The sequence below is a fragment of the Lycium barbarum genome, chromosome 5 (genome assembly GCF_019175385.1).
Source record: "Lycium barbarum isolate Lr01 chromosome 5, ASM1917538v2, whole genome shotgun sequence".
Lineage (NCBI taxonomy): Eukaryota > Viridiplantae > Streptophyta > Magnoliopsida > Solanales > Solanaceae > Lycium > Lycium barbarum.
The window spans coordinates 52,823,930-52,839,958 of record NC_083341.1 but is presented as its reverse complement, the minus strand read 5'-3'; positions in this window follow the sequence as shown (position 1 = coordinate 52,839,958).

Below are 16,029 nucleotides of genomic sequence, written 5' to 3'. Positions count from 1 at the left end.
AGACGTTTGCCGTCATTTGGATATATAGCATTCACGCTCCATGAGGAGGTGAAAGAAATCCTGAGTATTGTGGTCCATGTATGACTTTAGTTCATTTATCCACTTAAGTAAACTCTTTTGCAATCGTTCAAAAGTTTCTCTCCGAAAATTTTCCATTTATCTTGACAACTTTTACCACAATAATAGCATACCCAGTGTAATCCCACAAGTGGGGTTTAGGGAGGGTTGCAGACCTTACCCCCACCTCGTTAGGTAGAAAGGTTGTTCCCGGAAGACCCTTAACTCAAGTGCAGCAAATCAAAACAATTATGAAAAAGCAAATATGGCAGTGAAGAAAACATAGCAACTAATAAGGAAAGCTTTACAAAGAACAATAACACAACGAAATAAATAATGCGTTAGCAGGTACAAACATATGTCAAATGTCAACAAATTACTTGAATAGGGCTAATACTATGACAGACATGGTGTGCTAAATTACCACCATGCATATCCCGCCTAAAAGCAAGACAACGCTCAACTACCTACTAACCTTCTACCCTAATCCGCAATCTCCATACCTTTCAATCTAAGGTCATGTCCTTGGTAAGCTGAAGTTGCGCCATGTTATGTCTAATAACATCTCCCAATACTATTTCAGTCTACCCCTACCTCTACTCATACCCACCCTATCCAACCTCTAACACCTCCTCACTGGTGCATCTGCTATCTTGAAAACTTTGAATTAGTAAGAATGGTAATTGAGAGAACTCAATTAACGCGTGAAGGCCTCGGGTCCTTTGAGACGACTTTACCAATTCACTTGTTAAAATTTCAGTTTCAGCCAGATCTACTCATTATCTATACTGAGTCTGAGAGCTCTACTAAAAATGTTATAAAGAGATGCATCAAATCAAAATGAATTGTTCATTATGTTTACCCCGAATTTGGATAACCAATTAAATTTGTGGGTAAGGTATAGGATATGTGGTTGTGCCTTGAATCCCTTTGATAGAGAAAATAAATATATGAATATACTATGAAGAAGCAACTAATAATCGATGGTTTGTTATATACTTGTATATTTACTAATATATGTGTGTTACTTGATTGAAGAAATGTAATAGAGATGAACGCAATGAATTCGGATTGCAACACGATAATGAGAGAGATTTGTATATATTTTAGTACAAAAGAATATTCTTGATGTTAAGGAGCCAACCCCTTAAAAGTGGGCAATGACCCTTATTTATAGTGTTGCCTCATGAGCTCCATACAATAAGAGAAAACTAAAAATAAAGAAAAACTCTGACTTGGATTAGGTTGGGTTAGGTTGGCCGTACGGTCTGACACCCGTACGATTGGCAGTTGAGCATGGCAGGACGTTATCGACGCGTGACAATCGCACAACGGATCTCCCGGACTAACGGCCACGAATAAACGGACTAACGGCCACGACCAAATGGACCACGGCCACGACCAACTCGGCCATGAGGAAACCAGATTAAATGATGCCCTTCCTTGGCTCCAGTCCAAGCGTTCCTCCGGTTCCGGGTCTCACCGGATTAGCGCGTGTCCAATTTTTACCGTATACAGCTAGTCTTCACACTTCCCGGATCGTAGATTTATCGTAGTAACGGGAAGTGGATGCATCAAGAAATTGGCGACTCCGTTTGTCCGTTGTTATCTCCTCATTTTGGCGGGAACAGTTGCGTCACGTCCCCTTTTCTTTGGCCACGTGTCTTATTCCGGATGGTCAACTCTAACAACCGCCGTAACGCACGTCGCTTCAGGTCATTCCTTATTAATTATGGGACACGTGGCTCCCCCTGGTTGGTTGGCATCGATAACCGTTCCATTCCCATGCCTATATAAGGCTCTTCACCTCTTTATTCAAACATTTTTACGATTCATTTCTCTTCATCTTCACTCTTCACTGCATTTCTTCATCTTCGCCATATCTAATTGTCCTCTATATCAAGTTTGTTGTTGATTCATTGCTTATACCACGTGAAAGGAAGCAACTTTGCCACCATTTTTACTAGCTGCTATTGTTTGAGTGTTGCTACTTCTTACTCTTGTAATTTCTTGAACCGTCTGTTCCCTTACTCTTTTTTAACTTCCTTTCTGAATCTACTCAACTTCTTCTTTTCATATTTTCAAATGTCTGAAACCACTTCCCATGATATTCGCTCGGTTTCATCTCAAGGAACCGAACCTGCATCTCCAACTAAAGCAAAGAGCACCTTTGAGCCCACTGCCTCGGACATTATACCGGCCAAGCCTAAATTCAACAAAGATTTTGAGGTCGAAAAACCTTCTTCGGTATCCGATAGGGGGTTTGATGTGAGGCGATATCCCTCATCCGTTATTGAGGAAAAACTCGACTTAGTCCGGGCTGATTGCGGGTGGGACACCCGTTCGGTTCAAGTTTTTGCCCCCGGGCCAAGTGAATCAGTCACTAACCACCGGGAAGGGTTTTTATATGTGTATACTTACCCTTTCACTCTCAAGCTCGACCCTCCGGTCGATCCGGTCATCTTGGACATGTGCCGGACCTATGGCGTGACCTTGGCACAGATTGATCCAATCGTTTGGAGGGTCGTGGCTGTCACGACCCAACCCCGTAGGCCGTGACTAGTGCCCGAGATGGACACTCGTACATATTTACTAGCCAAAATCAACTTGCGTTTAGCATATCAAGGACTTTCATACATACGAGACAATATATCATTTAAATCGTTACTTATAATACTGCACACAAACCGGTCAGGTTATCGTAGTGTAGGGAAATGCCAAACGTAAACCATACTAATATAACTGGACAATAACGACCCATGACCCACATACATGTCTACAGGCCTCTAAGAGTAACAACAACATCATATGGCGGGACAAGGCCCCGCCGTACCCTGAAATAGTCATATGTATATGTGCAATAGAAGTATCTGTACCAAAAGTATGGGCTCCGGAACAAGGGAGCACTCCAAGTAGCAGGATAGATGTCCTAAGCTGGCGGGTCACCCACATGAGCGTCTGTACCTGCGGGCATGAAACGCAGCCCCCGAAGAAAAGGGGGTCAGTACGGAATATGTACTGAGCATGTAAGGCATGAAATGCAATTAGGAAGATCATAACTGAAATAGAGATTCCAGGAGACAAGTATGATAATAAAGAATTCGCTGTACCTGTGCATTACGAAACAAAATCATGCATTCCATTATCTTATATCGTACCCGGCCCATTATGGGACTCGGTGGATAGAATCATGTCATCATGTCAGCATACTATTATATCATCATGAGTATGTATATATATATACCGTACCCGGCCCTCTAGTGAGGGACTCGGTGAATAAAGTCATCATACGCCCTCCTGGCCGCCATAACATATCATCATCTCATCATGTCATCATATACATATACATATATACCGTACCCGGCCCTCTAGTGAGGGACTCGGTGAATTATGCAGTGAAATTGTGCACGATAACATACCCGGCCCGAGACTCGGTGAAAAGCATATTGAGGCATGCACGAGCAGAGTAGTGAGAAACCATATGCATATAAATCAATTTTTAAGACTCGACAGGGAAGTACACTAATCGACATTTGAAGGATCATAAACACGTTTCGAGTCAATCCAAGTTAGTATAAGAAAGTTATGGATCTTATTTACTACAGAAACCTCTACGAACGTTTCAAAACAATCCGAGACCATCTACGAAAGTTAGGGACATTAATACTTGTAGAACTCTTTTAGAAACAGGAACTCTTTATGCTTTATTCGTTATCCAATCATACAGTAAGCTCGACTATACCAAGTACGCTTATGTCAAGAAGTGAATAAGAATCGTAAACAAGCTCGCAATTAAAGAGTAGAGTTACCCCAAGGTGCGTATCATACATTACTTAGCTCTAGGACGTGCCAAAAGAAAGAAAAGGGTAAGCCTTACATACCTTGCCCGCTTCTTAAGCTAATCCGAACTTAAGTCCCGGCTTTCGCAAGATCTACAACAATATAATAGATACCAAACATTAGCTATAGACACTTAAGAGTCCAATCCTAAATTAACACTTCATTTACAGAAATTTCGGCATCATTTCCCCTGTAATTACAACCAACCCCGAGAATTTAACTCGGCCAAATCATCAACAACAATACCAACAACCACATTGACAACTTCAACGATTAATTCAGAATGCATTCTAACGTCGGTAACCATTTCTACACAATTCGATGGAATTTCATTTATGTTCAAATTAACCACAACAACACAATCCGAAGTCCTCCAAACTCAATAAGAACAACAACAACTCTTTCCTTTCTTCCAAATTCATGAACTACACCAACAATCTACACATTAGCAACTTCATTCTCATAATTACAAGAAACCATCTTAAAATTACATTAACTCGTACAACAACCCACAACAATTATAATGCCAACTTGAACCATTAAACCTTCATTTGCATCATAGAATCCACAACAACAACAACTAAAATACTAAGTAAAATTAATTCATCCCTTCTACACAACACCAACACCTACACGGCTACAACACAACACACACAATTTCATGAATTTCATTCATTTTTACACACTACAACATGTACAAATCACCCATAACACATGTAAAAGAAAATTAAACCTTACATTCCCACTTAACTTCTTAGCTTGGCTAGGGTCGCAAGTTGCAAAAAGATGAGTGGTTTGTTTGCTCCAACAACTACTCCACGTTAATAAAGACCTTCCAATTGGTTGAATTGCTAGGAGAAAATTATTTTTTGATCAATTTTTTTCTAGGTTCTTGTTCGGCTAGCTATGGCCGAATATGGCTCTCCCCCCCCCCCCCCCCCCTTTTTTTTTTTTTCTTCTCCAAGCTTCTAAATTTAAGGGATGAATATGTCTTGCTTGTTGTCACTTATACATACATATATATATATATATATATATATATATATATATATATATATATATATATATATATATATATATATATATATATATATAGTTACCACAAATACAAGGCATACACATGCCCTACTCATGGCTTGAAGCAATTGGCCAAGCTATGAGTGGGGTCCACACAAGCCACACGGCCATATGTGATTTTCATGACCAATTTCTTCCTTTTATTTTTCCCTTTTTACCCCTAGCCTTTCCTCAATATTTCCATGAACCACCTTGTGAATTTCCCTTTTTACCTCTAGCCTTCCTTAATATTTCCATACCAATAATATCCCTAAGTAACTTATGTGTTAAACAAGATCAAAAATATAGTCTTACCCTTAACTTATCGCGATTATCTTGAAATGTCCGATTGTACGAAATATGGGATATAACAGTGGCATGCCTCCGGTTGTTGGCCAACAATGCCGGGAAGGAGCTCACACTGGCCCACTTGATACGCTTATATTCCCCGAGGTTATTCCGGGGTGGCGTAATAAAACTCGCAAAGCGTAGCCGGAATCCATTTTTCTCGAAAATGAATGAAGATAGAGACAGGGGCTGGTTGGAGCGATATGTCCGGGTGAGGACCTCGGACATCATTCCGGACAATTACATGTCTTTTCCGAAAACGTGGAACAACAAGCGTAAGCCTGAACTCTAAGTATCTGCTTTTGTATGTTTTATCGAACTTTGGTTCCACTTTTTCACTGATTTTCTTATTTATATTAGCCAATAGATGGATTCCCCCGGTCGTCCGGAATCTGAACGAATGGGTTACTGCACTCCTTAGCCAGCATGTCGACGATGACCGGACGTGGGGCCACCTGTCACGCGGCCGATGGGTCGCCCAGAACCACGATAATACTCTGCTGCTACCCGTGTTCACTACATCTTCTACTTCCCGTATTCATTGCGTCTTTGATTTTTAGGTTTGCCCAAGGGCTCGGTGGATCCCAGATCGGAGTCTGCAGCCGGACCCGCAACGTCGGCACCCGAGTTTGATTCGGCGGCTGCATCTCGCATCCTTGCTGCCGCCGCCAAGAGAAAAAGGCCCTCGGACAAAGGGCAGAAAACAAAGAAAAGGGCGAGGAGCGTCGTTAGGACTTTACGGGATGAAGCAGAGCCCGAGCTCCTCGTCCGGAGTATCAGTGCGGCCCCTTCCATGGCTCCTATTCCGAAAGAGGGTGGCACCGCTTCACCCCTTCCTTCAGCCTTAGAAAGGCCTTCGGTCCCGGCGTTACCCACAGGTGCGGAAGAAATTCTTTACCCGACTCCTCTAAGGTCGATTGATTTCGTCGACATTTCAGGTGAAGCTTCTTCCGAAGAAACCCCCCTGCAAAGGGAAAGTAGATCTGGGGGGCGGCAGCTGCCGAAGCTAATCAAAGAACCGAGCCTGCCCCCGAGAGCGAAGCTCCAACGGTCACTGGCCCGTTGCCCAACTATGAAACTGCTGCAACTATGGAGCCCCCTGTTTTTGCTGAAGCTGCTGAGGCTGCTCCAGGTTCTCCAACTCCGGCTTCGAGGCCGGATGAGTTTGAGGACATGTTCTCGAGCACTCCTCCTACAACCGGGGAAGCCGCGGGCTTCGGACATCTCCAGATCCCTCGAGCCACGAGGGCGGTTGGTCGGGCCACCGAGTCCGGTGCTAGGGATAGCTTGGTTCGAACCTTTTCGGCCCCAAGTGTGGAGCCGAGGAGGACGAGGTCGGCTGTGATCACCGTTCCCGAGGATTGCAGCTTTCTTTCTCGCCCGGTGGGCGTGGCGAGCTACCTGAGGCCCCTTATCTCGGATTCAGATAAACGAAAGATGAACGGGGTCTCTTGGCAGTGCCTCATCAATGAGGATATGCATGCATGCAATCGGGTAAGTTTTGTCAACTGTCCCTGCATGCTTTTCTTGAGAATTTTTGTCTCGTTTTATGAAAAGTGTTTGACTTGCTTCTTTTTGCAGAGTGTGGTGCTTGTTAACGAAGCCTTCGTCCGTGCCCAACAAAAGGTGGACGATCTCAAGGGCCAACTGGATGCCCAAGGCCGGGAAACGGAGAAATATCTGCACCTTCTTCGGGAGAAGGATGAGAAGCTGAACCGAGCAGTTGCTCTTTCCAACCTCCGACCCGAGCTCGACGCAACAAAGGCTGAAAACCGTCGATTGAAGGGTGAGTTGGCCGAGATGGTTGAATACAATCGGAGTCTTGAAGCGGACAAGATCGGCCATAGCTGAGATAACGCTCAATTTTCCTCGAGGCTTGATGAGCTCGAAACCACCCTTTCTCAACTCCGGGGGGAGCTGGATTCGGTGAAGTCTGATGCTGCGAACTCAGCCGAGAGGAACCGGCTGCTCGAATCTGAGAGTGTCCGGTACAAAGAGCGCATGAGGGTGTTCGAGGAGAAGGAGGAGAAGAGGGCCCAGATATGCGATGATCTAAAAATCGAGCTTGAGGAGACGGCCGATGCTAATGACGTCCTCAAGGCCGAGCTCGAGTCGGCCATCCATATGCAAGATGTCCTCGGAGAGGCTCGGGATGTTCTGGCGGCAAAGTTAGCCCAGGCTGAGGCTGATTTGGAGGAGGCTCTGAAGAGCGTGGAGGCCGCCGAGGCTCATGCCACTATCGCTGCCGAGTACGAAAAATGGAAGTCTCGGAGGATCACTCTCTAGCAAGGGGAGCATGGCTTTATGGATCTTCTGGACCTTATTCTCGAGGCTAAAAGAGTCGAGGAAGAGGCTAAGGGTGCCCTCGGGGATGACTCCGACGACTCTGAGAGGCAGTGTCTGAACACTCCGGCTCTAGCCATTCCGGATAAGCTAGGGCCTGTACTTAGCCTTTTTATTTTTTGCCTTCGTAGTGGGCTCCGATGTAAAATCCTTTGTATAAATAGAACATGTATTTTCCTTGATTCTTTTCTTCGAATGAATGTTTGTTATGATTTTCGCCCGAATTGTCGGTTCGTTTTTAAGGAGTCACTATTTCTGACTGTGCCTATTTATCGGCTTTTCTCCTCCTCCGGTATATGTCGTCCGGGAATTTTATGGAGGGTTTGCCCATGGGACTTATGTTACGCTTTTGTGAATTTGGACGTCTCCGAATCACGACGGGCGTTGTTAGGGCCGGTATTTTCGGTTATTTTTAGGGCCGGTATATTTCGGACACCTAATTCTCAGCCTTAGCCAGATTTTGATGTAAAAGTCCCCGTTTGTGGAGTTAACGATTTTGGCTCGGTTCGCTATGACCTTATTGCCTTTGTCGAATTTCGACCGTAGTGCCCGGTATAGGGTGTATGAATGAAATAGTGCCAAAATACGGCGGTTATCACCGGGGTGAACTATTTTAACAGGAAGACATCCGAGATATCGTTTATCCAAACTTTCGATAATTTTTGCATTGCAAGTGTTTGTGTACATGAGAATCACTTTTTCCCTTCCGCTTTTGCCATAGCAAATACTAAATGGACAAGATTCATTCTGATCGTTTGGTCCTTACATCGGAACCTAATGCAGAAGATCTGGTTCTTGGTTTTGCCGTAGCAAATGTTATGTGGACACGATTCGTTTTGATCGTTTGGTCCTTACATCGGAACCTAATGCAGAAGATCCGGTTTTATTTTGTTGAGGGCGGCCTCCGGTTTCAGCTAACCAGGGTAAACTTCGGAGTGGGTGTGATAGTCCCCTAGCTCTTATCCGAGCTGCAAGATCGGGTGAGTGTTACTAAGTCCCCACTCATTGGGTGTGACCCCGAGTTTCCGGGCGTCTGTCTTCGTCTTCGTTGAGTAACACATTGTACTTGTTGCGTCATTAAAAACCTTGTCAAAATATCCATTTTGGGACAAAACCGCACTAAGGAAAAGAGTGCAACACGTGTTTTCAGGCCTAAATTCTAACTTTATCCGGCTCTCGATTTTTCTGCAAAAAGAGAAAGGTTAAATAGAAATCATGGGGAGTTCATACATTAGCAGTAGTATCTTTTCATATGAGCCACGTTCCAATTGTTGCGCAACCGTTTCCCGTTCATGGACTCCAACTGATACGATCCTTTGCCCGTTATCCCGGTTATCTTATACGGACCTTCCTAGTTCGGACCCAGTTTTCCTTCGTTGGGATTCTTGGTGTTCAAGGTAACTTTTCGAAGTACCAAGTCCCCAACATGGAAATGCTAAAAATTGGCTCTTCGGTTGTAGTACCTTTCCATTCTCTGCTTCTGGGCTGCAATACGGACTAACGCGTTTTCACGAAGCTCATCCGTGAGGTCGAGTTTTACGGCCATGGCCTTCTCGTTTGACTCCCCGGTAGTATAGCTGAACCGGAGAGTGGGTTCACCAACTTCTACGGGAATAAAGACTTCAGCCCCGTAGACCAACGAGAAAGGAGTTTCTCCCGTACTTGATTTTGACGTGGTTCTGTATGCCCACAACACCTCCGGTAATATTTCCCTCCAGTGATGCTTTGACGCTTCAAGTTTTTTCCTCACATTTTGGATTATTGTCTTGTTCGTGGATTCCACCTGTCCGTTTGCACACGGGTGATACGAGGTTGATACAATTTTCTTGATCTTCAATCCCTCGAGAAAATCATTGACTCTGCCACCCACGAACTGGGGGCCGTTATCACAGGTTATCTCAGCAGGGATGCCGAAGCGACAGATGATGTGGTCCCATATGAAGTCAATGACTTCCTTCTCTCTGATTTTTTCAAAGGCCTGCGCTTCAACCCACTTAGAGAAATAATCAGTCATAAACAGAATGAAACGGGCTTTACCTAGTGCCCATGGTAATGGACCGACAATGTCCATTCCCCACTTTATGAAAGGCCAAGGTGACACCACCGAATGCAGCAACTCCCCGGGCTGGTGAATCATCGGAGCATGTCTCTAACTCCCGTCACATTTCCGGACAAAATTTTTCGAGTCTTCGTCCATCCAGTTTTAGTAGTAACCGGCCCTGATGATCTTTCGGACAAGAGCTTCAGCACCAGAGTGGTTGCCACAGGTTCTTTCGTGCACCTCTCTCATCACATACTCCATCTCTCCGGGACCCAAACACTTAGTCAGGGGGCCGAAGAAAGATCGTCGATACAATTGGCCGTCCACTAAGCAGAAACGCGCAGCTTTGGTCTTTAATGACCATGATTCTTTTGGGTCATTCGGGAGCTTTCCATCCGAAAGTAGTCGATGTACTTGTTGCGCCAATCCCAAGTTAAACCCATTGTGTTTATCTCGGCATGTCCGTTTTCTATCGCCGTGTTCAACAAGTGCACCGTAGTCCCTGGGTTGATTTCTTCCCCTTCAACCGAGGATCCCAGATTTGCCAATGCATCGGCTTCGCTGTTCTGCTCCCTCGGTATATGCTGCATGGTCCATTCTTTAAACCGATGTAGTATCACTTGGATTTTTTCAAGATACCTCTGCATCCGTTCGTCCTTGACCTCGAAAACACCGTTCACCTAGTTTACGACCAAGAGCGAATCGCACTTTGCCTCGATTATTTTGGCCCCCATACTTCAGGCCAATTCCAAACCTGCAATCATAGCCTCATACTCGGCTTCATTGTTAGTCAATTTAGCAGTTCTAATGGACTGTCGGACAGCATCCCCGGCCGGGGTTCTAAGGACGATCCCTAGCCCGGAACCTTTGAGGTTCGAGGCTCCTTCCGTATGTAGCGACCAAATACCCGAGGCTTCCCCTGAGGTTAGAAGAAGCTCCTTCTCAACCTCGGGGACCATGGCCGGGGTGAAATCTGCCACAAAATCGGCCAAGATCTGGGACTTGATGGTCATTCGAGGTTTGTACTCGATATCATATCCGCTAATTTCGATGGCCTATTTAGTTAGTCTACCCGATAATTCCGGTTTATGCATGATGTTTTTCAGGGGGTAAGTAGTTACTACACATATTGGATGGCATTGAAAGTAGGGCTTGAGCTTTCTAGAAGCACTTACTAGTGCCAGTGCCAATTTTTCCAAGTGGGGATAACGGGTCTCCGCATCCCCCAAAGTTCTACTTACATAATAGATAGGGAATTGCGTACCTGATTCTTCTCGAACCAAAATGCTGCTTACCGCTACCTCGGAGACAGCAAGGTAGAGAAAAAACGGCTCGTCCGCCTTTGGTGTGTGCAACAGCGGGGGGATAGAAAAATATCTCTTTAATTCTTGTAAATCTCTTTGGCACTCCGGTGTCCAAACGAAGTCGTTCTTCTTCCTTAGTAAGGAGAAGAAACGATGACTCTTGTCCGAGGACCTCGATATGAAGCGACTCAACGCCGCTATCCTTCCGGTGAGCCTCTGTACTCCTTTGACGTTATTTACCACCTCGATATCCTTGATGGCCTTGATCTTGTCCGGGTTGATTTCGATCCCCCGGTTTGACACCATGAAACCCAAAAATTTGCCGGACCTTACCCCGAAGGCACATTTTTTCGGGTTGAGCTTCATGTTATACTTGCGGAGCACGTCGAAGGTTTCCTGCAAATGTTTTAAATGGTCCTCTGTTTCTAGGGACTTGACCACCATGTCGTCAATATAAACTTCTATTGTTTTCCCTATTTGTTCTCCGAACATCTCATTAACTAGGCATTGGTAAGCTGCACCGGCATTTTTTAATCCAAAAGGCATGACATTATAACAGTAAGTCCCATATATGGTAATGAAGGATGTTTTCTCTTAATCCTCTGGGTGCATCCAAATCTGGTTATACCCGGAGTAGGCATCGAGAAAACTTAACATCTCATGCCCGGCCGTCGCATCGATCATTCTATCGATGTGGGGCAACGGGAATGAATCCTTCGGGCATGCTTTATTTAAATCCTTGTAATCAACACACATTCGAAATTTATTACCTTTCTTGGGCACCACTACCACGTTAGCTAGCCAGTCCGGGTACTTTACCTCTCGGATAGAACCTATTTTTAAAAGCTTTGTTACCTCGTCTTTTACGAAGGCGTGTTTTGCTTCCGCCATGGGCCTTCTCTTCTGCTTCACCGGGGGAAACTTCCCCTCTAAGCTGAGATTGTGAGTTGCTACCTCCGGTGATATACTGTCATATCTATATGGGACCATGCGAAGCAATCTGCGTTAGCTTGAAGAAATTCAATTAACTTGTTCCTGAGCTCCGGGGTTAACCCCGTGCCCAGGTATACCTTTCTGTCCGGTAGATACTCGAACAAGATGATCTGCTCCAGCTCCTCTACTGTCGACTTGGTTGCATCCGAGTCATCTGGCATGACGAATGATCTGGGTACGTCGAAATCATCCTCTTCGTACTCCGGATCCAGTCCCGAGTGCTTTGATTGCTATTTGGTGTTCGGTTCCCCGGTTGGATCTCCTCCCTTGTGATCCGATTTTTCGGACTGAGGCGTCGCCTCCTCGACCGCGAACATCTCCCTTGCAGCGGGTTGTTCTCCTCGGATGGTTTTTATTCCCTCCGGGGTCGGAAATTTCAGCAGTTGATGTAATGTTGAGGGCACGACCCTCATGCTATGTATCCAAGGTCTACCCAGCAATGCATTGTACTTCATGTCCCCCTGGATTACATAGAACACTGTTTGCTGGATAGTGCCATCGATGTTAACCGACAATGAGATCTCCCCCTTTGTGGTTTCGCTCGCCATGTTGAACCCGCTGAGTACCCGGGCTACCGATACGACCTGATCGAGCAACCCTAGCTGTTCGACCACTCTCCACCAGATGATGTTGGCCGAGCTACTTGGGTAAATCAAAATACTTTTAATCTGAGTTTTAAAGAAAAGAATAGAAATTACTAATGCATCATTGTGCGATTGAATGATGCCTTCTGCATCCTCGTTGCTGAAAGAGATAGAACCCTCGGGTAAATAATCCCGGCTGCATTTTTCGCGAACAACAGAAACCTTGGCCCATTTCATCACCGGCCCTCGAGGGGTATCGGTACCCCCAACTATCATGTTGATTATATGCTGAAATTCTACTGGCTCGTCCCTTTTATGAGTCTCCCTTTCCTTGTAGTGACTTTTGGCTCGTTCACTCAGCAATTCTCGGAGATGACCGTTCTTCAGTAACCGGGCTACCTCATCTCTTAGCTGGCGACAATCCTCGATTCTGTGACCATGGGTTCCATGGTATTCACACACCATGCTCGGGTCCCGTTGGCCCAGATCCGACCTTAGATTTCTCGGCCATCTTACATCCGGGACACGGCCAATAGCCGACACGAGGCCCGAGGTACTGACGTTGAAGTTGTACTCCGATATCTTTGGCAAATCCTTATTGCCGGCGGAGCTTCCGACATCACTCCTGAACGAGAGACCCCGACTGTTCGACGGGCGCTCGACCCGTTTGTTACCCCGACCGGAGAAATGGCTTAGGCTAACCCTTGATTTCTCCGAGCTAAAGCTTGGCTTCTCTAAATGGTAATATGGCCGATACCTCTCCCTCGAAGGCTCGGCCTTCGTTTCGTAACCTTTCCTTAGTCTCTCAAAAGTTTTGTTCACATTTATTGGCCCCGGGGGAAGTTCGAATTGATCATCCTCCACCCGAATCTTCGACTCGTATCGGTTATGTACATCAGCCCATGTCACAGCCTCGTACTCCAGCAAGCTTTCCTTTAATTTGAACGAAGCCATTGAGCTCTGAACATTGAGCCCCTTTGTGAAAGCTTGTGCAGCCCATTCTTCTGGAACCGGGGGGAGCTCCATTCGTTCCCTTTGGAATCGGTTAACAAATTCACGCAGTAATTCATTATCTCTCTGGGTTATACGGAAAATATCTGCCTTATGGGCCTGCACCTTCTTGGCACCGGCGTGAGCTTTTATGAAGGCATCGGCGAGCATTTCGAATGAAGTGATCGAATGCTCGGGCAGATGGTCGTACCATGTCAATGCCCCTTTTGACAAAGTTTCCTCGGACTTCTTCAGCAATACCGATTCAATTTCATCTTCCTCCATATCATTGCCTTTTATAGCGCAGGTGTATGAGGTTACGTGCTCGTGCGGGTCCGTTGTGCCGTCATATTTCTGGATATCCGGCATTTTGAACCTCTTCGGGATTAGTTTCGGAGCTGCACTCGGAGGAAAAGTCCTTTGGATGTACCTCTTCGAATCCGGCCCTTTCAATAAAGGCGGAGCCCCCGGGATTTGGTCCACCCGAGAGTTGTTCGTTTCCACCCTTTTTTCGGTCGAGTCTACCCGCTTTGCCAAAGTCTCGAGCATTTTCAAAACCTTGGTGGAGGAACCACCTCCGGACCCATTGCTCTCGACCATCCATGCCTCATCTTTCCCGAGTTCGGCAGCACCCTTCGCCTCCTCCGAGGTCGTTTTATCTTTTCCGTTTTGCAACCGGGCTATCGCGATTCCTTGTTCGGCAATCGCCGCTCTCTGTTCCTGCAACATTTCAAAAATTAAACGTAAGTCAATATTATCATTTGGGGCTTCCGGTTCTTTCCGGCCCTGAATCCGGGACAAAGTAATCGAATTGTGTGTATTTAAAGGGTCGGTAGCCGGCTGGGCGGCATTCTCCTGGTCCACGGTGTTTTGATGGTTGAGGCCCTCCCTCGAATTAACGGGGTTAGGATCAGCGGTGTTTGGCAATCCTCGTGGACCGCTGCCTTCGTTTTCGGCCACGATCTCGTTGTTGTTGACGTGACCAGATTGCCCACTTTTAGTCCGTTTTTTCAGTGACGAACATAAGATGTTTTCGATTTTGATGGGTAAGGTAGAGATCAAGGTAAAAGACTACTATTATCCTAGCCCCACGGTGGGCGCCAAACTGTTTATCCCGAATTTGGATAATCAATTAAATTTGTGGGTGAGGTATAGGATATGTGGTTGTGCCTTGAATCCCTTTGATAGAGAAAATAAATATATGAATATACTATGAAGAAGCAACTAATAATCGGTGGTTTGTTATATACTTGTATATTTACTAATATATGTGTGTTACTTGATTGAAGAAATGTAATAGAGATGAACGCAATGAATTCGGATTGCAACACGATAATGAGAGAGATTTGTATATATTTTTAGTACAAAAGAATGTTCTTGATGTTAAGGAGCCAACCTCTTAAAAGTGGGCAATGACCCTTATTTATAGTGTTGCCTCATGGGCTCCTTACAATAAGAGAAAACTAAAAATAAAGAAAAACTCTGACTTGGATTAGGTTGGGTTAGGTTGGACGTACGGTCTGACACCCGTACGATTGACAGTTGAGCATGGCAGGACATTATCGACGCGTGACAATCGCACAACGGATCCCCCGGACCAACGGCCACGAATAAACGGACTAACGGCCACGACCAAACGGACCACGGCCACGACCAACTCGGCCATGAGGAAACCTGATCAAATGATGCCCTTCCTTGGCTCCGGTCCAAGCGTTCCTCCGGTTCCGGGTCTCACCGGATTAGCTCGTGTCCGATTTTTACCGTATACACATTATCTCATCCTGAATGCCTGAAAACCTAGAAAATTAATTTAACCAATTTAATGTACCACTGCAGTGAGCTACACTTTGTCATTAGATAAGACATCGATTTATTAGGAACATAAAGATGGAGGGAAAGGAATGGTAATTCCAGGGAAGATATCTCAAAGCAGAACATTATTATGTGAACTTGTACCCCAGAAACTGAAGCCAATGTCATGTCTCGTTTTGTACACTATAATGCTGTATTTTGGACAAAATAAATACACCCTCCGTCCCAATTTTAAGTGTCTTACTTTCTTTTTTTGGTCTGTCCCAAAAAAGAGTGCCTCTTTCAAGAGGCGGATCCAGGATTTGAAGGCTCCGGGTGCCCCTTTTTAAAAAAAAAAAATCCAAATAGAGTAAATTTTTGGTCAATTACATTGGGCTTCAGGTCGGGTTATTAGGCAGTTTCATTTATATTAGATAAAACGGTAGAATGAAAATACATAATAATTACAACAACTTGGCGCACAGATTAGATCTTTCCTATTTGTTTAATATAAAAGCAATAGTGATATGTATTATTACCTTAAAAGCAAGTCAAGAGGAATTAAGGAAATGAAAAAAGAAAAGTCAAGAGGAATAAAGGAAATGAAAAAAAAAAAAAAAAAGGAAAGAGGCAACTGATATAAAAGGGTTCAAAATTTTGTGGAATTTATTGTGTACGTGTG